This window comes from Herpailurus yagouaroundi, unplaced genomic scaffold (genome assembly GCF_014898765.1).
Source record: "Herpailurus yagouaroundi ecotype Mexico unplaced genomic scaffold, PumYag 220, whole genome shotgun sequence".
NCBI classification, from domain to species: Eukaryota; Metazoa; Chordata; class Mammalia; order Carnivora; family Felidae; genus Herpailurus; species Herpailurus yagouaroundi.
In genome coordinates this window covers 1,767,821-1,778,551 of record NW_024412451.1, presented here as the reverse complement: position 1 = coordinate 1,778,551, position 10,731 = coordinate 1,767,821, and positions in this window count along the sequence as shown.

Genomic DNA, 10,731 nt, shown 5'->3' with positions numbered 1-10,731 from the left:
ACACACACACACACACACACACACACACACACACACACACAAAAGGAAGCTGAGAGTTGAAATGGGAGACCAGAGAATAGATGTGAATTCCCTGGAGGAAAAAAGGAGAAACCATAAGTGACATCTGATAGTGGTTGCCCTTAATAAAATTCTGTCCCCATGCGATGATGCTAAGTGGAGCCATCTCTGTGAAGATTAAGCCAGAGTACAGCACACATAGCAATGGCAAGTTCTGGGGAACGGTTGTTTATGGCTAGAAAACTGGCTTCACGCACACCCTGAAAGATCTTCAGTCAATGAATGCACAGAGGAATAGCAGGTGTTTTCTGCCCATTGCCTTTTGGGGACAACATAAAATTGTGAAATACCCTAATTTAGCAACAGGACCTGAATAGGCTTCCTCCCAAACTATAGATGAAACTAATGCCTGTGCTAGGAGAATTTTCTTTCTTTTTAAAAAATATACACACATTTAAAGTAATCTTTACACCCAACGTGGGACTCAAACTCATGACCCTGACATCAAGAGTTGTATGCTCTACCGATTGAGCCAGCCAAGCTCCCCAAGGATTGTTTTCATTGGGCATGTTGAATCTTCCTTTGAAGGCAAGAAGCCATGATTGTACAAATGAGTAAAGCCAATGGGTCTCAGAATGAGGGCTCTGAATATTTCAAGTTTGGAAGGTGATTTACTGGAAAGTAATCTCTTCAGTAAACATTGAAAATATTTCATCGAAAGTGAATTTTTTAAAACTCCAAAAATTTTGGGGAGAGAGAGAGAGAGAGAGAGAGAGAGAGAGAGAGAGAGAGAGAGTGTGTGTGTGTGTGTGTGTGTGTGTGTGTGTGTGTGTGTGTATTTTGGGCCAGTTTGAATATGTGAGTCGTCTTTGTGCACCAAATCATAAGGTTATATCAGTTCCTGGGTGGTGATTTACATTTGCCAAGTATACTGAAGTAAGATAGTCAACTAATAAATAAAAATATTAATTTATATAATTTACTCAATAATTTCCTTTGTAGGAAAGGTATTCTTTTAATTTAAAGGTAGTCAACCAAAAATAAGTTAACTGCATGTGACAACAGGCCAAAAATATGTAATTAAACTTCTGAACCTAAAATTTCAGGTTAAAAGGGAATCAGTAGCTTGATTTTAATGGCATATGTGTGGCATTTATATATATATATATATATATATATATATAATGATGTGTGTCGTATATATATGCATATGTCACATGTATAATGATGTATGCATAAAGTTTTGTGGAAAATTCACAAAGATGAAGTTGTACTTTGCCGGAGAAGAATTTATAGAGACTTTACACGCCAAGTATCTTTCACCATACTCCAGTAAAATTAGAAATAAATGAAAAGTGACCAAAATGTTTTTTTAACTACCTAGATGTTAGGAAATACTCTCCTAGAACCAGTTTTTCACTTTTCCCCAGCGTTATTGAGATATAATTGACATATAGCACTGTGTAGGTTTAAGGGATACAGCATAACTTGATTTCCATATATTGTGAAATGATTATCACAGTTAACATTCATCATCTCATATAGATACAAAACCATGTTTTGTTTTGTTTTGTTCCTGCTGATGAGAACTCTTAACACTGACTTCTCTAACAACTTTCAAATATACCCTATAGCAGTGTTAACTATAATCATGTGTCCTCCCACGCTCCTCCTCCTCCGTATTTACTGCTTTTGCACGTTTCCCATCTTATTTTGTAGTTTGATGTTTCAGCTTACTCCTAGGCTCGAAAAGATAAATGTGTTTTATTGATGGTTTTTTGAGAGATTTCAGCCAGGAGAGGGGAAATCCAGATTTTTAAGTACTGTTTTCAGATATGCTTTTGTATTTTTAAATTTCTTCTGGATTTTGCACTCCGTCAATATTGTCTATTCTGTATGTCTTACTTAACCTACTTGACCAGTTAACCTTACCTATGCCTTCAGAGCTTTCTCTTGAAAAATTAGTATTTTTCCAGTTTGTTGATGGAGGTTGCACATGGACTGTTTCACTGTTGGAGACTCAGTGGCTCATGTCAGTAATTAGCGCATTACTCTTTACAAGTTATAGCAGCCTGGGTTCTTAGTTGGGAAGCACATGAGCTAACTCTAGCTAATTGATTGAGAAAAGGATATTAGGTGGGTCCAAGAATTGGCAAGAAGCAGTAAGATTGCGTTCAGGGCTTTATACATGGAAATGATTGGCAGAATGATGCTGTAGTGTCTATGAGATTTCCTTGCTGTTCCCGAAGTTCCTTAAGATATATTAATTTTTCTTAATATAACTACATGGATTTGTTCTAATTCCAAATCTGAGGCAAGTGCCTCGGTCTGGTGGATCCCAAGCTGTGCCTGCATCTGAGCTATGTGGTAGGTTGAGAGGTCAAGGTCACTAGGTCTCGTGTTTCCTGGAGAGTCTGTAATGGTGGGTGGGCTCGACATTCCACTTATAAGAACTAAGTAGCCAATTTGTCATTCATAGAATTTTATTCATTTGCTAAGCAGCAGCTGGAAAAGTTTCCTGTATAGACCTCTCTTCTACGTAGCCCATAAGGCAACATTTTCTTCACTTTCTGTACTTTGACTTAAATATGTATATACAGCCGCTTATGTAACATAATACAACTATCTCTCTTAAAATAAAAAACATGCTCACTCTCTTCCCCATATAGGGATAACCTAGAGCTTCACGTCATTACATCCAATTCCAAGTCTGGGGTCTCTGGGTGATGATCATTTTCCAGTGAAAACTTTGTCACATAAAAAAAGAGGGTTCAGATGCTGGTCATGAAAAAAGGCGAGAGTTTATGAAACCAAGCTTATATTAAGTAACTTTGGTTGCGGCCAGTAGATATTCAAAAGCTCTCTAAAACTGTTTTTGTGAAAGGAGAAACGAGTTGGTGTCATAAGCAGTTTTTCCTATGTAGGATAATTTAATCCTTTGGATTAAATCCTTTGAGGTGTAACTAAATCAGTGAATTGTATAGACTTTGCAGTAAATAGTATTGTTACATTTTAAAATATCACTTTGGGCATTTGCCAAAATGGATCTTCGTGTTGGAACAGTAAAGTTGGATTTCTGTCTTTTGGCCAATGTGGTAATTATTTGTGATCTACTGAGGATGGTATTTACGTTGGAAATAGGTTAGCGATTGATAAACCTTTCCGTACTAATGTCACCTGTCTGGTCTCTTTAACTAACATCTGTTTTATTTTCTACTGAGTGTTCATTCTGAGATCATGACGGCCTTCACGTTCACTTCCTCTCTTCTTCAGGGAGAATACCTCGAATTTAGATGTTGGGTCCGCTTCTTGAAACTTGGATATTTGCTTGGATGTTGTTCCTTTTTCTTGCTTGGTGTTCTACGAGTGTTTGCTCAGGTCTGGATTGTTGATATCTATGCCTTTGGTTCGCTGCAGATTGGACAAGGTTGGTGAATCTTCTGACCATAAGCTCTTATTCTTGTCTTTCTCCACCATTACTTGCTTTCTGAACAAAGACCACACTATTCCTATGGAACATTTCGTGTCAGGCTGGAACTTTCTATGGGTATAAGTACTTGATTTTTCTGCACTTTTTAAAAACCTTAAGGACATGCCAGTAGTGTAAATTGATAATTTTAAAAATTGAAGTATAGCAATTAACATACAGTGTTATGGTATTTCACGTGTACAGCATACTGATTAGACAATTATATACATCACCCAGCACTCATCATAAGTATAAGCATAGTCGCCACCTGTCACCATACAATGTAAAGTAATAATATGTCAATGTGATCATAAGTGGAATATGCCGAAATTTTGGTGATGAGGATTCGGTTAAAAAAGAAACCTATAGAAAAACCAAAGGATACAGTTCTGATGAAATACCAAAGCTGTTTATCTGTACTCTCTGATAGTACTATTCTCTGCTAATTGCATAGGGATTCCACCATCAATACTAGGTGCACACTCTGCTTTCGTATTTATGTTGCACTGCAATAGAAGGAGTTGAAATCTCTTTTCATAATCTGGTGGGTAGATGTTAGATGTTGCTGATAGCCTGTATCATCTAGACCTGTGTATAGTACAGCCAATTCTAAGATGTGTTCCCAAGAAATTGGACACCCAGTCACCACAGCTTCCCCATTTGGTGCAGCTTCTACCTGTGTATGAGTGTCCCAGTTATGGCTTCTCTGTCCACATGGGAAGTTGGGAGGACTACTGTTTAGGGGATATTGTTTTCTGTTTTTCCTGGATCGACCCCAGTTGTATTTTTTTAATAAAAAGAAAACTAAAGTTTCTGGCTTTAAATGAAACTAAAAATGTGGACTTGTGTTCATGAGACATTCAAATTAGTCAGAAGACGCTAAATTAAAATAAAAATGTTTAGGTGATGGAGACTAGGTTAAAACGAGTTAAACTGGAATCAGCAGCATTAGTTCTCTTGGGTTGCAGCATTACCCTGGGGAACCATCAGTTACGCAGCAGTGATGTAGAACCAGGACTCAGGTGAGTAACTTATCTTGAGGCAGGAAAATAGAAACGAACGTATAATATATTTTGGTTAAATTTTTTTTGGCATATTTAGGTTAAAAAAAAAAAAAAAACAACCGTTCAGAGACACTTTGGTGGTGTTACAGAGCCCATAGGGGGCCACAAACCCAAGTGGAATTCCTACCAGCCAGGCAGGAACATCGTGAGCACTAAGAAACCATTAGTCGTAAAGAGCTGGACCAAGGTAGATCTATATGGATCCCTGGATCCATTGTGAGATGCAGTATCAAAAGTGCCTAAGAAAGGCACCATCTCTGTATGTTCAGGCTGCTATAACAAAAACACTGCAGACTGGATGGCTTACACAATGAGCAAGAGTAACCTACCAGCAGATTCGGTGTCTGGTGAGGACTCACTTCCTGGTTCATACGCGGCCATTTTCTTGCTGTGTCCTCACATGGCAGAAGGACAAAAGATGTCTCTCGAGTCTCTTTTATAAAGGCACTAATCCCAGTCATGGAGAATTCACCCTCATGAACTAATCACCTCCCAAAGGTCCCCATCTCCTAAAACCATCACATTGGAGATTAGGATTTCAACATGAATTTGAGGGGGGGGGGGTTGGGTGGGGGTGGGCATAAGCATTCAGTCCATGACAGGCTCAAAGGACTTATAACAGTCTTCACAAAAGCTGCCTTATGTTGATAGAGTCTAAATTGTCTGCAGGCATACGTTGTTCAGCATCAAAATTTTTGACAAATGACAAAATTGGCTTAATGTAGGTCCATACAGGAAACAGAACCTTCACTAGACTGATGACCTGGAAACGGTTTCATCTCACACTGAAAGGGGCATCTAAAATTCCAGCTCAGGCCTATCACTGATACTCAGATGTTGGCCTTTTTATAACTTGCCTCTCTGGTGGATAAGCCTAAGGACTGTGTGAGATTATAGAAAGATACCATTAATAAACTGACTCAACCTCAGTGTATTTGGCCTTATCACTGAAGGGACAAGATTTTTTTTTAATGCTTATTTATTTTGAAAGTGATAGAGAATGAACGGGAGAGGGGCAGAAAGAGAGGGAGACTGAGAATCCCAAGCAGGCTCCACACTGTCAGTGTGGACCTTGATGTGGGCCTCGAACTCACAAGCTGTGAGATCATGACCTGAGCTGAAATCAAGAGTTGGACGCTCAACCGACTGAGCCACCTAGGCGCCCCAGGACAAGAATTTTTTTATTGTTTATTTATTTTGAGAGAGAGAGAGCACAAGTGGAGAAGGGGCAGAGGGAGAGGGAGACAAAGAATCCAAAGCAGGCTCCACGCTGTCAGCCCAGGGTCTGATGTGGGTCTTGATCTCAACCATGAGATCATGACCTGAGCCAAAATCAAGAGTCAGATGCTTAACCAACTTGAGCCACCCAGGCGCCCTGAAGGGAAAAAAAAAAATTTTTTTTAAGTGATTGGGATTATTGGCAATTCACCTTCAGTGAGAGCCCTTATTTGTTCTTTGTTAAAACTTAGGAAGAAAACAAGAAAAAAGGTTTTTGCTAATATGGCCCATCTCATCACATGGTGATGGGGAGTGGGGAAGGCTATGTGTAGATTAATTATCCTGGAGGCAAGCTATAAAGGGGAGAAATACAAATGTCAACTCTAAAGCAACATGAAACATATGGACTTAGGAACCAAATATCTAAATAGGATTCCAGTTGGTACTTCTTTTTCCGGAATGGTTTCCTTAATCACCCTGCTTCTAACAGTTGCTGCCATTGTTCATCGTTGGAGGGCCTCATATCCCAGCCAGATATGCAAGAACCTGACTGAAATATGGGTTTACTTCCTCTTGTGGAAAACAGTTCCCCATGTACCACACAGTTGGAACAAATTAGACTATAATTGGCTTCCTATACCCCGTCCTGGGTTGGAGTATATGTGGTTAGCATCCCTTCCCAGTACAGCCAACCGGCCCTCAGTGGATGTAATTTTACTAGCTAAGTTTGCCCACCCCCCTCCCCCTTGAATCCAGGTCATCACAGCATTCAAAAAGACATTGAATTTACCCTAAAAGATCCCAGTTATCATTGCCAGAGAGGGGGGAAGACTGGGCATTGTTTAAAGAATTGTATGTGTTTAAGTAAATCAATAGTGCTATTTGCAATGTCTCCAGCAGCCACTGTAAAAACCATGACGCTGAATCTCTTACTAATGAAAGCAATTCAATAATGAAGGGACCTTGATGTAGTTAAGTATATTGAATTAAGACTGGGACTTATTCAAGCCACAAATACTTATTTTTAGGCCTACCGGACTGGGGTAAACTAAGATATTTATCAATTATTAGGTTCATTTGTGTTAAACTGGTTGAACCGTATTGTTCTGAACTAAATCAAAGTCTGGAATATGGTGAGAGCTGTGGGAATTGGAAATTAATCACCAAGAACAAATACATTCCCAAGTTAGTGATGACTTATGAGAGGGGGTCTTCACACGAATGTGATAATAATTACCGGGTCTTACCAATTGATTCTTAAAAGGTTGTCAAAGGAGGTGGGAGACCGTTCTTCCCCTTAACTTTAGCTCGAGGAAAGGCCAACTGCGAATACGTTCTCTGCCTCAAAGACTATCCTATTTTGATTTTATGGAAAAATTCAAGGAATGGGTGCTATGGAGGATCCTCAAGGAAAGTCTCATCTGATACTTGTTCACCAAGTGGGACATAATCAGCTACCATTAATAGAGTTTCTCGATTTTATAGGCGTTTTTCTTACAAGTATTGTGAAGGTAGGTGTTTCCAGGATATTCTTAGGATGACAATGAGCAAATAGATTTACTTTTCTACTGTTCTCCTCACCTGTTCTTCATGGGCACAAGATTGCTGCCTCCGACATCACATCTTCGTACAATGAACATCCTAAGCAGGAAGGAAGGGAGAGGCTTTGTTTTTGTCAGGAAGAGAGATCTTCCCCATGATCACCCCAGAACATTTGACCTAAGTAGGTAATGTAGCCACCGCTTGCCACAAAGGGGATGAAGAAAATGAGCACGTGATATTTTCAGCCCTGATTATGGAAGGTAGGTGATTTGAGACAACACAAGATAGAAATACGACTGCTCTAATCACCTTACTTCTCAAAGCAACAGAAGCCACTGATAAGTACAGCCATTGTTCTTAATCAGAATGTACCAGAAAATGGCCCTGTGCCCTCCCCTGCCTGCCTCTTCTATCTGAGTTAACCTATTTGCTTCTTTTTATGTGTGTCTCTTCCTAATATATTCATGGAGAAATACACCCTATTGTTTCCCAAGTAAAAGAAAGTGAAATTGGATTTGTCATGGGAAAAGGTCTTTTGAGATTACTGTCTAGGCAAAGATTTTCAGTAACTTTCTCCATGAGCTCTGGATCTCTTCTTACCGAAAGAATTCATGAAAAGGAGAGGAGTGGTTAGCGCACTCCTCCATTTACGTGGAGTGTATAAAACTCTTCCATTTTCAAACCCACATGCACACCATCACCGAGCAAGCAATACCAATTCCAGAGTTGACAGTGATTGGGATCATTGACAATTTGCCTTCAGTGAGCGCTGGAGTCAGCAGGGCAGGTCATATTCACACATTGGACCTTGTACTTGACAGAGCCGAGGAGGGCAAAGCCCATCAACAGGGCTCTGCCTTAGTAGCCAAGCGTTTCCAGTTTGGAGGGTAGTCCTGTCTAGAAAAGTGGTGGCATTGTAATTTGAGCAAATTCTAAAACAGGCTCGGTTGGGGTGGTAAAACACAGGTAGCAATTTTCATTCCCATCTTTCCAGAATCGGTGCCTGATGGAAAAACAGGGCCTAGATTTACCCTTTTAAAAACCATAAAACCAGGGGCGCCTGGGTGGCGCAGTCGGTTAAGCGTCCGACTTCAGCCAGGTCACGATCTCGCGGTCCGTGAGTTCGAGCCCCGCGTCAGGCTCTGGGCTGATGGCTCAGAACCTGGAGCCTGTTTCAGATTCTGTGTCTTCCTCTCTCTCTCTGCCCCTCCCCCGTTCATGCTCTGTCTCTCTCTGTCCCAAAAATAAATAAACATTGAAAAAAAATTAAAAAAAAAATAAAAATAAAAACCATAAAACCAGACCAAAGGGAATAACAATGTTCAGACATTAGATAATAAACGGAGCAGGCCTTTGATCCTTAAGAGGAATGATAAGTGAGGCAAGCCCTGTGATTTCCCTCGTTGTCAGTCTGGAGGCAGTTTCTAGACCACAGAGCAGACAGTTCATGCCCCAAGAGAGCCCAACAGTCTCTCTCAGTTGCGATAAAAAGTGCAGAGAGACCAAGGAGGCTAGAATTTGTGCCTTCAGAGATATGCAGAAGTGTCTTTTGAGTTTTTGAGAACGGACCCAAATATTTGGGAATCAAATAACACGCCTGCAAATAACCCATGCGTCAAAGAAGTCACAAGAAAAAGTAGAAAATGTTTTAGACTGAACAAAACTGAAAATGCAACATACCAATATTTGTGGGATGTAGTTAATGCAGTAATTACAGAAAGGTTTATAGCATTAAATTCTGGCATTAGAAAAGAAGAAAGGTCTTGGGGCATATGGGTAGCTCCGTTGGTTACAACTCAGGTCATGATCTCACAGTTCTTGAGTTCAAGCCCTGCACTGGGCTCTGCACTGACAGTGTGGAGGCTGCTAGGATTCTCTCTCTCCTTCTTGTCTGCCCCTACCTCTCTCTTTCTCTCTCTCAAAATAAATAAATAAACTTAAAAAAATAGGAAAGAAGGTCTCAAATAAAACTTCCCCTGCAAGAAACTAGAAAAATTATGCCCAATGAGCAGAAATCAGTGAAATACAAAAATAACAGAGACAGCCAGTGGAACAAAAAACTCTGTTCTTAAGATCAATAAAATTGATAAGCTTGTAGCCAGAATAAAAAGAGAGAAGATACAAATTGCCAATTTTAGAAATGAAAGAGGATATGTGTCTCTCTAGGAATTTGTCCTTTATATAATTAGTTGGCATACAGTTGTTCATAGCATTCTCTTATATCCCTTTTGTATCAGTAAGATCAGTAGTAATATCCCCTCTTTTCTACTTTAGTATTGAAGTCTTGTCTTTTTTTTTTCTTATTTGTCTAGCTAAAGATTTGTACATTTTGCTCATCTTTGCAAAGAACCTACTTTTGGTTTCATTCATTTTCCTCTGATGTTACTCTAGTCTATAGTTCAGTACTATTTGCTCTAATCTCTTATTTCCTCCTAATTGCCTTAATTTGTTCTTATTTCTGTGCCTTTAAGAAAAAGATTAGGTTATTAATTTGAGATTTTTTTTTTTTTTGCTTTAATACAGGCATTGCAACCATAAATTTCCCTATAAGTACGCTTCAGCTGCACCCTGTAAGTTTGGCATGTTGTGTCTTCATTTTCTTTTCTTTTTTTGTTTCAAGTTTTTATTTAAATTCTAGTTAGTTAACATATAGTGTAATGTTAGTTTCAGAAGTAGAATTTAGTGATTCATCACTTACATGCAACACCCAGTGCTCAACACAACAAGTGCCCTCCTTAATACCCATCACTCATTTAACGCATCCCCCCACCCACCACCCCTCCAGCACCCCTCAGTGTGTTCTCTCTAGTTAAGAGTCTGTTTTCTGGTTTGCTTCTCTCTTTTTCCCCCCTTGTTCATTTGTTTACTTTCTTAAATTCCACCTATGAGTGAAATCATATGGTATGGTATGTCTTTCTCTGACTGATTTATTTCACTTATCGTAACACACTCTAGCTCCATAAACATCGTTGTAAATGGCAAGATTTCATTCTTTTATATGGCTAAGTAATATTCCGTTATACACACACACACACACACACACACACACACACACACTACATCTTCTTTATCCATCCATCAACTGACAGACACTTGGGCTGTTTCCATAATTTGGCTCTTGTTACTAATGCTGTTATAAATATTGGAGTGCATGTGCCTATTTGAATCAATTTTTGTATGCTTTGGATGAATACCCAGTAGTATAAGGTAGTTCTATTTTTAACTTTTGGGGGGAACTTACATACTGTTTTCCATAGTGGCTGCACCAGTTTGCATCCCTACCAACCAAGCAAGAATGTTCCCCTTTCTCCACATCCTTGCCAACATCTGTTGTTTCCTACGTTGTTGACTTTAGTCATTCTGACAGGTGTGAGGTGATATCTCATTGTAGTTTTTATTTCTTTTTCCATGATGATGAGT